Raw genomic sequence first — 16,344 nt, 5'->3', positions numbered from 1 at the left:
GTAAGTTTTGTTTTAAATAGATTTCAGTGTATTCTAATGTAACAAAGTTTTTCTGTTGGAATGTTCTAGCAGCCGTCACTCAAGCATTAATTGCTGTCAATGGGAAAGGATATCCTCCTACATCTTTCTGGCGTGCTTGAAACCATCCCACTTCCTTTTTCTTTTACCTTAAGAATGATTCCTGACACTTGGGAATTATCATCAGATTGCATCAATCTTTATGGAAAGGTTACCAATTATCGCACTGAAAAATATGCATTTCTCTCTAACAGTGAGTGTTTCTCTTGGTGTGTCTCTCAGTTCAGTACTTTTAAATACCTGTTCAGTGAATGAATGCTTTGTGTCATTGCCTGATTTAATGTACTTGAAACAGACTTTATGGAAGACTTTCAGTTCTATTGGGATAATTTATTCAATATGAAATTTTTAGGATCTTTTGGTTGTTTAGATGTCCTTGGGGTAGAAGGATGGCTGGTGTCAACTATGTGTACTATGATGCGGGCTCTGGAATAAGTACTGCTGTGCCGCGTTGATCGCAGGGAGGGTGTTCAGGTGGGATGAGCGCAGGGCCGTGCCCTTCGTGTGCTGTGGCTTTGCTTTGTTCTCACTACAATCCTGAGGATATATGGTCACTCTAGGTTTAGAGAACAGAAGGACTCCGTTGTGACATTTGTCTTTGCGCACATAACTAGTGTATTAAAAACAAACACTGTCCCCACTTTCTATGTCACTGACTGATAAAGGAAGGGTCGAGTAGTTCCAATGTTTCCTTTTCTGTAGACACTGAAATGTTGCGCTGCTGCTTTATAAAACTACTTTATCATTCTCCTCGCCATCCTCTTTCTAATCTTCTTCAACATCAGCTGGCAAGGTATTAGGTAGGGAGAGTGGTGGAGGTGGGGGGACTCTGTGATCAAGACCACTCGGGCTTACGTTAATGACTCGGCTGGTTTAATGTAGTGGTACACCGAGCTGCGGCCAAGTACAAACAGACCTTCTGTGGGATGTGAATTTTGTTGTAGGAGAGAAAGCTTGTTTTCCCTTGCTCTGTGCTAATAAAGGAGCTGACATATTTTCTCATGAGTTATAAAGGACTTTGACTTATTTTAATCTGTGTGATCAAAAGGAAATGAGCAGTTCTGATAAACATTTTTCTTCACATAGTCCCTAGTTAATTCTGCTCCATACCTGCCCACGGATTGCAAATTGTGTGCTCTTTCGTGTTTTCCTCTTTTTACTTTGGGTTAGATTTTATGGTTGCTCATGGTAGGGGGATAGTGGTAGGAAAATTAGTCATTTCCTCATCTGAACAGATTGTGTGTTTTTATGACAGATTATGTGTTTTTATGACAGATCACCAGCAGAGTGACTGTGCAGAGGTGATTTGATGTGGTTGTGTGTAATCATTACACGGTATCATCTCTCGAGATCAAATTCGCGTGCCATCAGGTTTACCCCACAGTGTCCACTGCAGTTGGTTTTGGTACGTCCACGGGGCTGTGCACCCATCACCACCGCCTCCCCCTAGGACATTGTCATCACTCAGGAAGAAAACCCCACACTCAGCCTCTCTCTAGCTGCGGCCACCGCCAGTCCTCTCTCCTTGCTGCAGGACTTGCGTGTCTGGACATGTCACGTAAAGACGCCCACGGTGTGGCCTTTTGGGGCTGATTGCTTTCACCTGAGTGTGATTTCCAGGTTCCTCTGTTTTGTAGCCCCTGTCAGCATCCTCTCCTTTATGTTCCCGAGTCACACTCTGTTGATGAATATACCACGTCCATCTGTGAATGGCTTCCACCTTATGATATTATGATACTATGAGTAACGCTGTGACTGTCCTGTGTGTGGAAGGATGTGTGTAGAAGGACCTCCATGTATTGGAAGGACGTGTTTTCCTTTCTCGTGTACATGTCTAGTTGTAGAATTGCTGGGGTTATTATGTAACTCTGTGTTAAGTTTCTGAGGAACTGCCAGACTGTTTCTCCAAGGTATCTGTGCCATTGTACGTTGCCATCAGCAGTGTGATCTTACATGCTAGGCCAGAAGGTTCCACAGAGACTGTGGGGGTCCCCTGCAGCGAGAGTGCCCCGGGGGGTGGTCAGAACTCTGCTGGCACCCGTGACTCTCACCCCGAGATGTGCTGCTGCCGCGGGCCACATGCCCAGGCTCCATGGTCAGGGTTACCGCTGTGGTGAAATAAAGATGTGGGCTTGGCGACTGATGCCTAGAGGTGAGCCTAGAAAGCACCTTTTTCTCTCATTTCTCAGGTTTTCAGAGGATTCAGAAAGGAAAACCTACTTGCCTATCAGTTCTGCCTGGGTGTGTGTGTATTTGTCTGTCTAAGTCGATCTCAAATCGTTTCATATAATTAGAGCATAAAACGTGAGGCGGGGAGTAGCACTTGCTTGACTGGAGAGGCAGATTAAGTATGGAGACTCGGTGTGTCCTGTTAAGGAACTTAGATTTTGTCCTTGTTGACGGGGAGCCATTGGCGAGTCCAACAGGGAACTCAGTCACAGTATTGTGAATGCTGGACCCAAGGGGCAGGCCTGGGCCAGGAGACCAGCAGGCTGCTGCTCTAGGCCGGAGACGGTGAGGACCAGCGCGAGGGCATGCGGGCGGAGCTGGGTCAGACGCGGGCTGGACGGGGTTAGGAGCCCCTCCCCCAAATGATCTTAAGTTAAAAGGGGGATTTATTAAATGGTTCCTGAGGACTGTCACAAGTGGAATAAGACGCTCAGAAACCAGCTCCGGGGGTAGAGGGTACTGGGAGTGTCGTCGTTCTCACAGGGCCTCTGTTCGCTCTGTCTCCTCAGGCTTCTCCACAGGGCAGGCGTCATCTTCTCTTACTCCACCCAGGAGGAAGGACAAAGATTCGCTCTCCCAGCTTTAGTTTTTAAAGTCCCAGGGGCACTGTTGGCCTTCGGTTTTGTGTGTTGGCTGGGCACTGGGGTCTTTGTTGGAAACCCTCTTCCACCATCACTTTGGGAGTTCCCAGAGGAAGGGGGAGAAGCAGCTGTGTGTGTCTGCTCTGGGAAAGCAGGCTGGAGCCAGGGGCTGAGAAGATCTGAGGAGAAGGCAAGGTCTAGAAGCCTCCAAGTTTGCTTTGATACCTGTGTTTGGTGCCGTTTCAAACCCAGTGTCAGGGTTTGGGGGCCAACTGGATTGTGTGAGTAACCAGAGTTCAGTTTTAGATCAGCCTGGCCTGGGACACAGAGCTAATCATGACTTGTATGTAGTATGTTTTTATGGTCATTTGACTGGTTTGACTTCCTGCATTATTAGAAGTCTCATAAGGATAGGAACTGGCTGGTCATTTTTGCTACAATTGCCAGAGCCTGGCAAGCATAGAAGGTATTCAGTAACTATGTGAATGAATAAATCCAACAGGCAGTTGGTTGGATAGTTTGGATCTCAGATGAGGACAGGAAATATAGATTTGGGGATTATGAGGTAGATGAGCCTTAAGAGTTACCTGTATGGGCTAAGGGTCTGGACTTTTATAAAAATCCAGATATGTGTGGGCCTGGGCCTGTAATTTTTCATGTCCAGGTATTGTGCCTTTCCTTTTTTCCTTTCTTCTTTGCCCTGCCTCGTATTTTAATGCCAGTCATTATCTGCTGACAATCCTGCCAATAACGTTTTTTTAATTTTGTGACAGGTTAGAATTAGATTTGTGATAGATAGGGAAATAAAGGTGATAAAGACAGAGAGATTCTATTTCTTTTTAAGAATAATTGACTCATAGGATGAAACCTTGGATGTGATTTTAAATCCCTCCTGTAAACTCTCAGAAAAGATGTTTATAAAACACTTGGAACAATACAGATTGTACTGAGAAAATGTGCTTTGATCAACTCTGGAGATACAAAGCAGGGAACTTAATAAATCAAGTCTTATTTGTGAATGGAAAGGTCTGGAAGTTCACCTTAAAAGTAAGAATTCAGTTCACAGCAAGACTTAAATTTTGTATTCTGAATAGCAGATGTTAATGTAGTTTCATCTTTTGTATAAAAATAAAATGAATTGCAGATTTGAAATCTTGGCATCTTGAAATCTGATTCCTGATTCCTATCTTTTAATAACTATTGGAACACTAGTTTAGAAATGGAATTTGACTTTGGTTTTTTTGCCCTTCAATTTTGAGGTGAATGTGCTTCCAACTCTGTTTTCCCACTCTATTTAGGAAAACCAAACCACTGGTCACTTGGATATGCCCTAATTTTCTATTATTTAAATATTAGAAAAACATAGTTTGTATAAAGTAATAATATTATGTTCTCACTTGGAAAAGGTAATTTGTTTTTTCATTTTAAGACCTATATACAATTGTTTTACTTTTCCAGGCTAAACACTCTCACCCAGCCACATGGCAAGCTGTTCTAGTGAATTGCATATGTTTTAGTGTGTTTCTTTGTTGATAGATTCCTTTCTGCCCTGCAGTAGAGATGCGAGGCAAATTAAATTTATTTAATTTTTCACCAAAGAACTTTCACTAAATCTGCCTGGCTCTGAATGTTAGGCCAGTGTCTTCAACAAGTTATTGTTTATAATAGAGCATTTCTCTTTAAAATTGCAACTCGAGTAGATTATAGCATCTCAGCTTTAAATTTTACTACAAGATATGTATTATTTAGTCTGTAACTCCTTTGGATTACAGATCGGTGCCTATTTGTTCAGATAGTTTCACCAAATAGCTAACAGACAAAGACTTTGTGTATTCTCAATTTTATCAAAGCTTTGCAAAGACCAGGAAAGAGAAGAGAGAACATTTTGGATAAATATGAAATGAGATCAAAATTGTGGGCTTGGGTCCTGCATCACACGTGAAGTCTCTGTGCTGAGAGACCCCAGGCTTTTGCATATTACCACACCGTTGAGTCACTTGCAGAGTCGAAACTGAAGAGTGTCAATTTCCAGAGGCACGCCTTACCAACTAGGGAAAAAAGGAGTTAAAATGCATCTGATACTGTATAGCTAATTCTCTATTCTGAAATGATTTTATTTTTTAAGATGTAGTTAGCTTCGTTTTTACTGATTCTTCAAAGGTAGCAACCTTCAAAACAGAAAAGTTCACAGCTTAGCTGGCAGGAAGGGAGTTAGGCAGCTCTTGGGGGCAAAGTCTTGACCCTGAAGAAGGAGGCCTGGGTGCCTCCTGCAGTTGGTCTCTGGGCTTCACCCAGAACAACAGGAGCACCTCTACCTGCCTAGTCTGTTCACTCATTTAGCTTTTGGATTTTTGTGGTGACTGATAAATATAACTCAAAAGGGGGCATTAAATAAATGGGGTGGAGGAAAAGCCAAATATTCTGTCTCTCCTTAGATTTAGCCTAATTAGAAGAGTTTGAGCAATGGAAATTTATAAAACAATTAAAACCCATCTCTCTTTAAGTGTGTGTGGAACTTAGGTTAATGGGTTTCCTGGGAGCTATGAAAAATCTGCTGAGTGATTCTAAGTAGTATGGATGTGTTCTTTATGTAAGTGGACATTTCTAATGTGCTTCACATGTAGTTTCTGTGGTTTAAGTAGCTAGCAAGTTGTGTTTCTGTTCTACTAAAGTTTTTCTTAATACCCAAAGAATGCAGAATCTTTTTGGTCATTTCTTAATCCTTGTTAGTAAAGTCTGAATTTAAGCAAGTTTTACGCTACCTCAAAGATAGCAAAATCATGCACAGAACTGCCATACAGCTGTGTGGTGTGTAGACTTTTATGGCGTGTTGTCTCTGACAGCCCCCTACTACAGGGGGCTAACATCTGACGGGGAGGCTGATGCTCCCCCGGGGCTCAGGGCACATGTAAGCCATTGCCCCGCGCTGTCATTTATGAAATGTCGGAACTTGGAAGGGATGAAGATAAATTACTTGTTTATATGTTCCGTTCATTATAACTTTATACCATGTTACTTGCTTTTATGATAAATGCTGATATGACTTGAAATAAGAATTGTTGTAAATGTTCACAGTCACTTCACACGTGGTTAGGAGTATTAAACATGCCTCTGCTTAGGCTGCTCTGTAGCTCCAAAATAATTGTGTCTTCTAACATGGGACACTGAGCCTGACTTTGCAAAATTATGGCAGCAAAGGGTACTCAGAACCAAAACAGGGAAGATAAATCGTGGTATATGCCGAGTCTTGTAGTGATGCTTCTCTTCCATGGTAAGGTGCAGAGTCAGGTGAGTGTGACTTAGACAACAGTCACCACACTGAGAATGGATGAGTCCTTGGTGAGGTGAGGCACATCCTCAGCGGGTGCAGTCCCTCTTGGGGCCTAGCTTGGGAGACTCACTGCTAACGGGTTCAAGATGTCCTCTGTGCTGTTCATGATGGGACTGGCTCTGTGACCTCAGGCATATCAACAGCCACCTAGCTGTGCCAGTCCGGTCAGAGCTTTGTCGTGAGGGCGAGTGGGAATGTTGCATGTGAAGTGTTTGACATGGTGCCTGGCAAATTGTAAACTGCCAGGAGGTTGTCAGGCAGTGGAACAGTATTTTCCTCCAGGAGAAAATGTAATAGTAGGGCAACAATTGACAGTGGAGGTACAGAGAAGAAACCCAGGTGCAGGTCTCTGCTTGAGTGGAACTCACACTGAAGCAGGTGTCCTTTCACCAACTGTAATGAAAATAGACACTGAGGGTGACGTGGGAGGTCCTAGTGGGCACTGCGTGAGAAGGCACGGTCGTGCAGGTCTCTACTTTCTGGACACTTTCTTACCATTTCATTTAAATCAGAAAAATCCAAAAGCAGAAGGTAAAATAACTGAGTACTGTGGCTTGTTTTTTCATCTTTTGTCTTAATGGTTGTTGCTTTCCTATGAGAATGAGATATTTACAAACCATATGTGCATAACCTGTGGTCTGCAGTGCTGTAGTTCCTGAATATGTGGAAAATTAGCAGTGTTTAATGTGGATGTGAATTTGGGTCTGATGTGTTTAGAACATGTGACAGGGAATCATGTCAGTCAAAATTCACTAAAAGCTCACCGTTTAGTAAAATTGTTCCTTTGAGAATGTAAAACATGACAGTTCTGAGGCAAGCTGGAAAATTTAGGAGAGGAATAACAATTTCTAAGGAAGTCTGAAGCCCAGTGTTATCAACAGTTATCTCTAACAAGGGATATTTATTCATTTCATGATCAGTTTATGAGTTTACTGGATTCTCTTGTAGAAACAGCCTAAAAGAGAAGCACCATTGCAGGGGAGAAGATCACCAAAGGTTACCAGTTGGCCCTTGAAAAGGACGTTGGTGTCATCTGTATTTGTGGCAGGAGATGTGGACTTAACTGAGTTTTCTTTGTGATGAGTAAATGAGTTCACACCTTCTATAAGATGTCATTACCACCCATAGTCCAGTTAGCGTAGGAGTCTCTGGAATTGACAGTAAAGGCTATCCTGCGCAGAGTATTGCCTTTGAAACTAACATTTAAGGAATTTACTTCAGACTTCCTAGTGGTTATTTTATATGTATATGTAGATCATGTTAGATATAAGTTTTTCACTTTTTAAGATTATTTCTCAGTTAGAAGGAGCTCTTGGAGTTGTAAACTTCACTCTCTGGTTGTATAAGGACGTACTTTCTAAATATTTTTCCTGAATTCACTTTGGCTTCAAGGGATAGCTTCATTCTGAACTTCTAAGCAATCGATGTAGAATTCTCGAATCATCTTACCACTAATATTTATTTTAACCTTGACTATTTTAGAAGAATCATCTTATTTCCATTGATACTCTTTCATTGTGTTATTCAAATGCCTCACAGATTATTCTAAGGAAAAATGCAGAATGACTATGTAATTTGACAGTGCCCATTCTGTCTGAAATTCAACACTTAAAACAATGCCAGACACAGAAAATACGTGCAATAAATGTTTATTTGAATTAATGAATTGCTCTGAGGCAGCTTGTGGTCACAATATTTTCGATGTTAAGTGGCCAAGCATTCAGGTACTGGTAGTTTAGCTAAACATGCAGATTTTGTTTGAAGCCAATAAATAGACTGCCGTGCAATCCAGGGAGACCAGTTTGTTCACTTTTCCTTCCAATGGTAATTTGCCCTTACTGCTGTGTTTATATGGAGTAAAGGTCAAAGAAAAGGTGTATTTTAGGCTCTTACATCAGTTGCTTTGCTGCAGTGAAAAGTGAAAGATTTTCAGTATACTGATGAAAGGGGACAATTTAAAATGAATATTATAAAATGTAGACAGTTTTTTTTTACAGCTTTATTGACTCATAATTGACATGTAATAAATGTCATACGTTTCAAGTGTACAATCTGATCAGTTCCGACATCCACGTACACCAGGAAACCACCACCGTGAGGGTAGTGAAAGGATCCATAACCCTCAAAAGTTTCTTTGTACCTTTTTGTAATCCTAGTCTGCTTTCTCTCACTGTAGGTTACTTTGCCTATTTGAGAATATAGGTGGATTTGTATAGAGGTAATCTGATTTAGTCTGATCCTGCACACAGCAGAGTTATTTAGTGATTCATCCATTTTGTTCCATGTTTCATTAGTTTATTCCTTTTTATCACTGAAAATATATGACTGTCCCACAGTTTGTATATCTGTTCCCTATTAGTGGCCATTTGGGTCTTGCCAGTTTCTGGCTATTGCAAATAAAACCATTCTGAACATTTATATATACAAGTCTTTCGTGTGGACGTATGTTTTCTTTTCTCTTAGGTAAATATCTAGGTGTGGACTGGCTGGATCATATGGTAGGTATATGTTTAACTTTTTAAGACCTGTCAAATTATTTTTTAAGTTGTTATTTTACCTCCCCACCCACCCTACCCCCCCAGCAGTGCATGAGAATTTCATTTGCTCCACATCTCTGTCAGTAGTTAATATGGTTAGTCTTTTTGATTGTAGCCATTCTAGTAAGTATGTAGTAGTATCTTACCATACTTCTAATTTCAAATAAGCATATTTTTATACGCTTATTTGCCATTTCTTGGTGAAATGTCAAATCTTTTCCTGTTTATTGTGTTCTCTTCTTGAAATTTGAGAGTTCTTTATATATTCTGGATATAGATTATTTTTCAGATACATGATTTGCACATATTTTCTCCCAGTGTGTGATTTCTTTTCTCTCACCAGTCTCTTTCAGAGTAGAAGTTCTTAATTTTGATGAAATTCAATTTTTTTCTTTTATGGATTATGCTTTTGGTATCATATCTAAGAAATCTTAACTCAAGATCGCAGAGATTATCTCCTTTGTTTTCTAGTAGAAAGTTTATAGTCTCAAATTTTAATTTAGGTGCACTATCCATTTAATTTAATTTCTGCATTTGATGTACGATATGGATCAAAGCTTCTCATTTTTGTATGTGCTTATCTAATTGTTCCAACACCCTTTGTTGGAATGACCATTCTCTCTACACTGAATTGCCTTTGAACTTCGGTCAAAAATCAGTTGTTCATATCTGGAGGTCTTTTTTTCCCCCATTGATCTGTTTATCTTTATACCAGTAACATACTGTCTTAACTACTGTAGCTTTATACTAAATCTTGAATGTTGATCATGTTAATTTTCCAACTTTGTTCTTTTTATCCTCAAAATTGTTTTTTGGTGTTTTTTTTTGTTTTTGTTTTGTTTTTTACCATTTCGGGTTCTTTTCATATCCATGTGAACTTTAGAATCAGCTTATCTGTCTATCATGGTGGCTAGGATTTTTGACTGGGTTATGTTGAATCTGTTTATCAATTATAGACTTCTAAGTAATAAATAATAGGTTTCTTAAAAATATGGAATCTTTCAACCCACAAACATATTATTTCCATTTATCTACGTCTTTAATTTCTTCAGCAATGCTTCAAAGTACAAATCTGGTACATCTTTTGTTAGATTTATTCCGAAGTATTTCATCATTTTTATGTTAAAAACTTCAAGTTTTTTCAATCTAAAGTTGCTCATAACTAGCATAGAAATACAATTCAACTTTGTATGTCCGTCTTGTACATTGCAGCTTTGCTATATGCCTGTTAGTTGTGGCAGCTTTTTTATAGCGTCCATTGCATTTTCCACATAGATAATCATGCTCTTTTTGAATAAAGATAGTTTTACTTCTTCCTTCCAGTCTGGAGGCCATATGATTTCTTGTTCTTGCCTGTGGCACTGATCAGAACCTCTAGCGTAATATTGGATGGGAGTGGTGAGAGAGGATCTCCTCTCGTCCCCGGTCTGTCTTCACTGTTAGGCGTGATGCTCACGGTCAGTTTTTGTGGCTTGCATTTAGTAGACTGAGGAAATTCTCTTCTTACTTTGCTAAATGTTTTTTTTTAAATCAGAAATTGATGTTGAATGTTGGTACCTTTTTTGCATTTATTGAGAAATAATCATGATTTTTATTTGTTTGTTTATATGGTTAATTTTATTGTTTATATTTCAAATGGTAAACCAGTCTTGCTTTCCTGGGATTAAACCCCTCTTGGTAATGAATTAGTCTTTTTCATATATTTTTAGATTCTATTTACTAAAATTTTGTTTAAAATATTTACATCTGTGTGCATGAGGGATATATTAGACCCTTGTAATGCCTTTGGCTAGCTTTATCATCAGGTTAATGCTGGCCGAGTAGGATATGTTGGGAAGTGCTTCTGCCTGTTCAGTTGTGTGAAAGAATTTGAATAGAATAGGTATTTTTTTTTTCCTTAAGTTTTGTCAGAATTCACCAGGAAAGCTATCGGGAATCAGTTTTCTGTAAAGAAAGATTTTAAACTACAAACTCAGTTTTAAAAGTAGATCAAGGACAATTTAGGTCATCTCTCTCTTTGAATGGATTTTTATACTTTGTATCTTTCAAGGAATTTGTTTCTTCTGAATTGTTGAATTTATTGTCATAAACTTTTACATAATAATCTCTTAACCCTTTTCATATCTTCAGAATCAAAGATGATAGCACATCTCTCCTGTTATCACCAGTTAGAGTATTATCACTCTCTCTCTCTTCTTTTTTCTTGGTCAGTCCAGGTGGAGATGGATCAAGTTTATTTACCTTCTAAACGGGGCAGCTTTTGGCTTCCTTTCTCTCTCTTTGAATTTCATTGATTTTTTTTTAAAAGATTTATTTATTTATACAAAAACTGGGATACAGGCCAGAGATGTGGGAGGGTAAGAGAATTCACCAGAGAGAGAGTGGGGAGCAGAACAGGTAGACGACCGAAAACACTGCTGAGGGGAGCAGCGGGCGTGACAGGAGAGGTCTGCTGCACCATGTGGGTATCTCCCTGGCCGGCAGCCTGGAATCGAACCCGTGCTGCAGACAGCTTCACAGTGCTGCGTTCAACCTGCTGCACCACCGGGGAGGCCCTAAGTCCTACACTTGAGCAGGAATTTTTCCTCTTACCCCAACCCCATCTTTACTTCCTTCTGAGTTTATTGTCTAAGAGTTAGTGAAAACTTAGAATATGTCCATGACAGTCTCCCCACATTTTTCGACCTTCTCATACTGTTGGTGATTTTTTTTTCTTCTTGATTATTATTTCTTTTCTTTTGCTTACTTCTTCTCTGTGTATATAATTTACTTTTTCTTTTGCTAAATTTTTCAGTGTTATACCATGCAATTCTTTAAAGGCCTTGATTAAAGTGTCTCTTTCCAAGCCGTGGGGATATTGAGACCCAGAGAAGTTAAAAAGAGACAGTTAACATGCATAACCTTGTATTCCTTTTCCTACATTGAAGTAAATGTGGTGCTGTAGATAAGTAAGAGTGCAGGGGGCCACATATGAAGGGGTGAGCCCGAAAGAGGGTTCTAAGAGGCTTCTTTGGACAAATGGATCTCTGAGTGGCCTTATTTTGTTGATGTCTAAGATAAATCTATGAGGCAAAATCCATAGAATCAGTTCTTAAAGTTTATTTTATATTGGCTGCAGATCTCCCTCTGAGTTGCTAAACTGGAAAAATAGGTGGCATATTCCAGGAGTTAATTCTGCACACAACAAATGTTCCCTTGGGTTTAATTGACAATTCTCCTTTTTGTTTCTTTTAAGACTGTTTGTGGTGGTCATGGGAACTCCAGCTGTACCAGTGGTGGCAGGTGTTGCTGAGGAGATTATGTTGAATGGGAGGAAAATGTGGGGGTGGAATGTTGGGGAGGAATTGTTATAAAGCTTTACATCAATATCGTCATAGACTTAGTAGGGACTGTTTCCTTAACTTGTCTTTATTCAGTGTGATACAACTTTAGAAAGATATATTTTTGTCATCAGAAAGGTTGACTTCTATGCTTGCTTTATAAATGGCGTGAAAGCAGCAAAATGTGACATATCTTCTAAAGCATCCATACTAGAAGGTTGAGTCCCTCTCCAGTCTGTACCAAAGTACTATATTTAGGGAATTTGGAAAATACATAGCAGCTGTTTTCTGAGACGCACTAGTGATCAATTGTAGAGAAGAAACAGAGAAAAAAATTAGTTATTTTCAAATGACCATAAGGGCCAAGAGTTGTGCATATTATTTTAATTCCGCTTAAAAAATAAAAACAGTCTAAGCTGGAACCTTAAAAAAAAAAAAAAAACACAACTTACAGCTGCAAGAATAAGATACTCCTTTAATAGTTTCCTTATCACAATTATAAAATCTTCAATCTTTTAGTTTTGTAGAGGAGAAAACCGCCGTGAGAGTAACTGGGTAGTCCGTGATAGTTCAGGACCAGAACCCAGACACCCAAATCACAAACCCTGGCTTCAGATCCTGCCTCCTCCTCTACACGCTGCCTATCAAAACCTCAGCCTCACCTCATTGACTTGCCCCACAGAAATGACAGGCCGTGGTTGTGGTTCTTCTAGACGTGGTTTAAGTGAGAAAACACATGAGTTACCACTCACTAAATGTTTGATACTATGATTAATGTTTAATACTTAGGGGAAGGAATTATTTCCTTCTTCTCAAGGACTCAATGAAATAATTCAGGGTCACATGCAGATAAGAAACTAGAGTTTTGTTTCCTGAAGTGATTTTGCCATCTCCTCCATTCTATCTACTTTTAGAATTTTAATTTTTTCTAATTAAAGAAATACAATTGAATTTCCATACATTTATAGTTGCTTTAAAAATCTTAATTATTCATTGTCAAAGAAGGATTATTCAGGTTTATATGGCCTCAAATGTTGTAACAATTTGTCCAGCAAACAGTATATGCTAAAATAAACGTTGATTTTTTTCATGTTATAGATAAGTCTTGAAGTTTATAAAACAGTTCACACCGTATATGTGCAGTTTTCACATGATAAAACATGTGATAAAATGTTGTACTTTGGAGTGTGCATTTTCCTCCATGTGGAGCAAATAGTGAGGTGGAGAATGGGGAGAGATAAAAAGTCTTGGAGTGGACAGATTATTCAGTTCTCTCTTCCGGGAATGCCCGGTCCTGCTCTGCCCAGTTCCTGTCCTTCCCCTCTCTTCTTATTTTAGATTTAGCTCCATTGCTTATTTACTCTGGGGTCCTTTTCCTGATCCTTCTGTGCAGTTATGTTACCCCTCTCACTCCTGCACCCCTGCCATACACACACCTTGCTTGCATAATTAATACACTAACACACTATGTTGTTGTTTTCTTAATAAAGCTTAAAACCAGGAAAGTAGGTCTTATCTTCATATCCCATACCCAACAAAACTCCTGATTTAAAGTGTTCTATAGGAGGCCTTGAGTTTGAGTCACTGCATCCAGAAAATAAGAATATACTACTGATCTAGCAAAAGTGTTTCTTCTCCCATATTTTTCACTAAGGAAATATTTGCGCTACAAGAATGATCTTGACTTTTTTCTTAGTTGACACTCTGTGGCGTTGCTCAGTGCTTATTATATCCAAAGACTTCTGTGGACTCCAGAGATAGATCATGGATTCTTGTTTCCACTGCTTATATCAGGAGAACAAATCTTGCAGACATGTAGCTACCCTGTAGCACACAGGCCGCTTGGCTGTGAGTATAGCCCACTGACACTGTCACCGAGCCAGCCTACCAAAGCTGCAGTACGTTAGCTATTGAATGGACATGATCAAAATTGAAAGAAAGCGGTCTTTTTGTTTCCCCCAGAGTTTAAACTTTTTTTTTAGGATTTATTTATTTATGCATACAAGGACTGTGGGGTATAGACCAGAGGTGCGGGGTGGTGAGAGGATTCACCAGAGACAGAGTGGGGAACAGAACAGGCAGACTGACTGAAATACACTGCTGAGGGGAGCAGTGGATGAGATAGGAAAGGTCTGCTGTGCCATGTGGGCGGCTCCCTGGCTGGCTTGAACTCATGCTGCAGAGGCTGTGGACAGCTTCACAGAGCTGTGCTTTAATCCCTTGCGCCACCAGGGAGGCCCAAGAAAGTGATCTTAAAGAGATACTGGCCCCTGCTTCCCATTTTTCTACATAGAATGGGATAGAGAACTAAATCTCTGATGCACTAGATCAGAGAATGTTCAGCTTTCCTAAAGGACTCTGCATGGTTTCTGGATGATGAGCAAAGAGTGCATGATTTTACTATAGGAAGAAAAAGTAAAATCACACGGTGTGGCATACATACAATGAAGGCTAATTTCGAAAAAGGTGCTCTTGAACTAGAATGAAAGAAGAACTTTCAAAAGACAGATTACAAATGAATTTTGATGTGATGTAGAATAGAGAATGACTAAGTATGAGATCCGAGCAAAAGGTCCGTTGAAAAGACTGGGCATTGTCTATTTATTCAGATAAAAAGACCTATAAAGATTTAGGTAGTTTGCCTCTCTGGAATGAGCATATTTTTGTATTTCTTAGAGTTTTCATCATTTCTTAGAGTTTCCAGTTGAGACTTCTGGGATATGTGTGGCGTGGTCTGGCTTGTTCCTGAAAGTGCATCCCCAGGAGCTGCTCCAAAAGCAGCAGAGTGCTGGTGGGTAGCTGGCGTGTGACACTCCAGGAGGAGACCAATCCTGTGTATTTTGCATTCAGCAGGATAACGATAAAACTCTGTTCTTCTAGTTGAATCTTTTAGCAGATCAGTACATCTCAGTATCTGTTGAAAGCCTTCACTATCTAAATTGTTTTACTTTCATCTTATGAATCACAGAGCATCCCATTTGTCCTAAAGAGTCAAAAAACAAAAACTAGTTTGTTTATATATAATTATTTCCAGTGGCAAATTTTGAGAAAGACAGTTTTTTAAATGTGAGCTTTGAGGAGATTTTGTAAATTTCAAACAAGATTGCTTCCTTTCTGAGTTCAATCACTTAGGGACTTAGGCACCATACTACCATCCCCTGGGTTGCTTTCCCAGCTAGGATGTTGATTACCATCTACATTTTGTTGGCTTCCATGCTGAAGAATGACAGCTGAGGGTAGTTAGCCTGTCCTTGAGCTGAGGTGCCTTCACATTTCTTCTTGTTATCCTCATAAGAACTTAGGGCTGTCAAGGTGCCACCAGTGCTTTCCACTGGTATGATAAGTAGGGGTGGAGGAAGTAGGTGGAAGGAAAGAGACAATCTATTAAAAAAAAGAAATGAATGAATGAATGCCCAGAAATTTAAATTTTATATCATGAAAATCAGCAGACTCTCAGGAAGTAAACGGCCTAATTAAGAATAAAAAATTGAACCATTTTTGCCTCTCCTTCAAATTACTAAGCTGGTAGAGGCCTTGAGAAGTTGTCTTATACCACCCTCCCACCTTGCCTAATTTAGACCCTGTTTTAAATTAGCCCAGAGAGGTTCTTCGTCTAATCTCTTTCTTAAAGAATTGCCCATGACACCTTTTATAAAAGGTCCGTTGTCAGAAAAGAGTAATGTTTACTTTAAAAATAAAATGTCATGCTTTACATCCTTTGGTCTGTCAGATCCAAAATGCACCTATACCCTGATTAGATGTATTGTTCTCATAGATATTCAAGATTTGTCAAGTAATTAGATGCTGTCCTTTTGTTAAGGGAAATTATAGTCTAGTTAAGTATAAAAAAATGAGTTTTGATTTGTTGTTAGTGTGTTAGAGTGTTCTTAGAGAGGAAGTTACAGAAAGTTAAATGCTGTCATTCTGTCTCTTCATACCAAGAACAAAAGCAAATGATTGTGAAGTATTTCAGTGGGTTGAACCTTAAGTTAGAGCTTGCCTTTCCCAGTATCATAAGAAGCATTTTTTTTGCCTAGTTGCTATGGAAACATTTAAATTATTGAGTTGAAAGTTATGATGTAGCTCTTGATACAGATCTTCTGTGAAAGATATATGTTGCAAACTAAGAATCTTAATGCTGCTCCAACAACTATTTTAAGAACAAACATTGGTGCCCTTGCTGTGTGGTCCAGTTCTGAGCAGGAGACCTGGGCATGTGGATGCAAAGACATGGTTCTTATCCTCCAGAGCTCACGGACCAGAGCAGG

At 39.5% G+C, this 16,344-nt stretch overlaps 1 protein-coding gene across 5 annotated transcripts in view; it reads left to right on the top strand.

Moving 5' to 3' along the window:
• Nucleotides 1-16,344, top strand: part of MRTFB (myocardin related transcription factor B) — a 224,701-nt gene that overhangs the window by 71,020 nt on the left and 137,337 nt on the right. The window lies entirely within an intron of this gene.

Source organism: Talpa occidentalis, unplaced genomic scaffold (genome assembly GCF_014898055.3).
Source record: "Talpa occidentalis isolate TD23 unplaced genomic scaffold, MPIMG_talOcc4v2.1 talOcc4.12, whole genome shotgun sequence".
Classification (NCBI taxonomy): Eukaryota; Metazoa; Chordata; class Mammalia; order Eulipotyphla; family Talpidae; genus Talpa; species Talpa occidentalis.
This window is presented reverse-complemented; position numbering and strand designations above follow the sequence as displayed.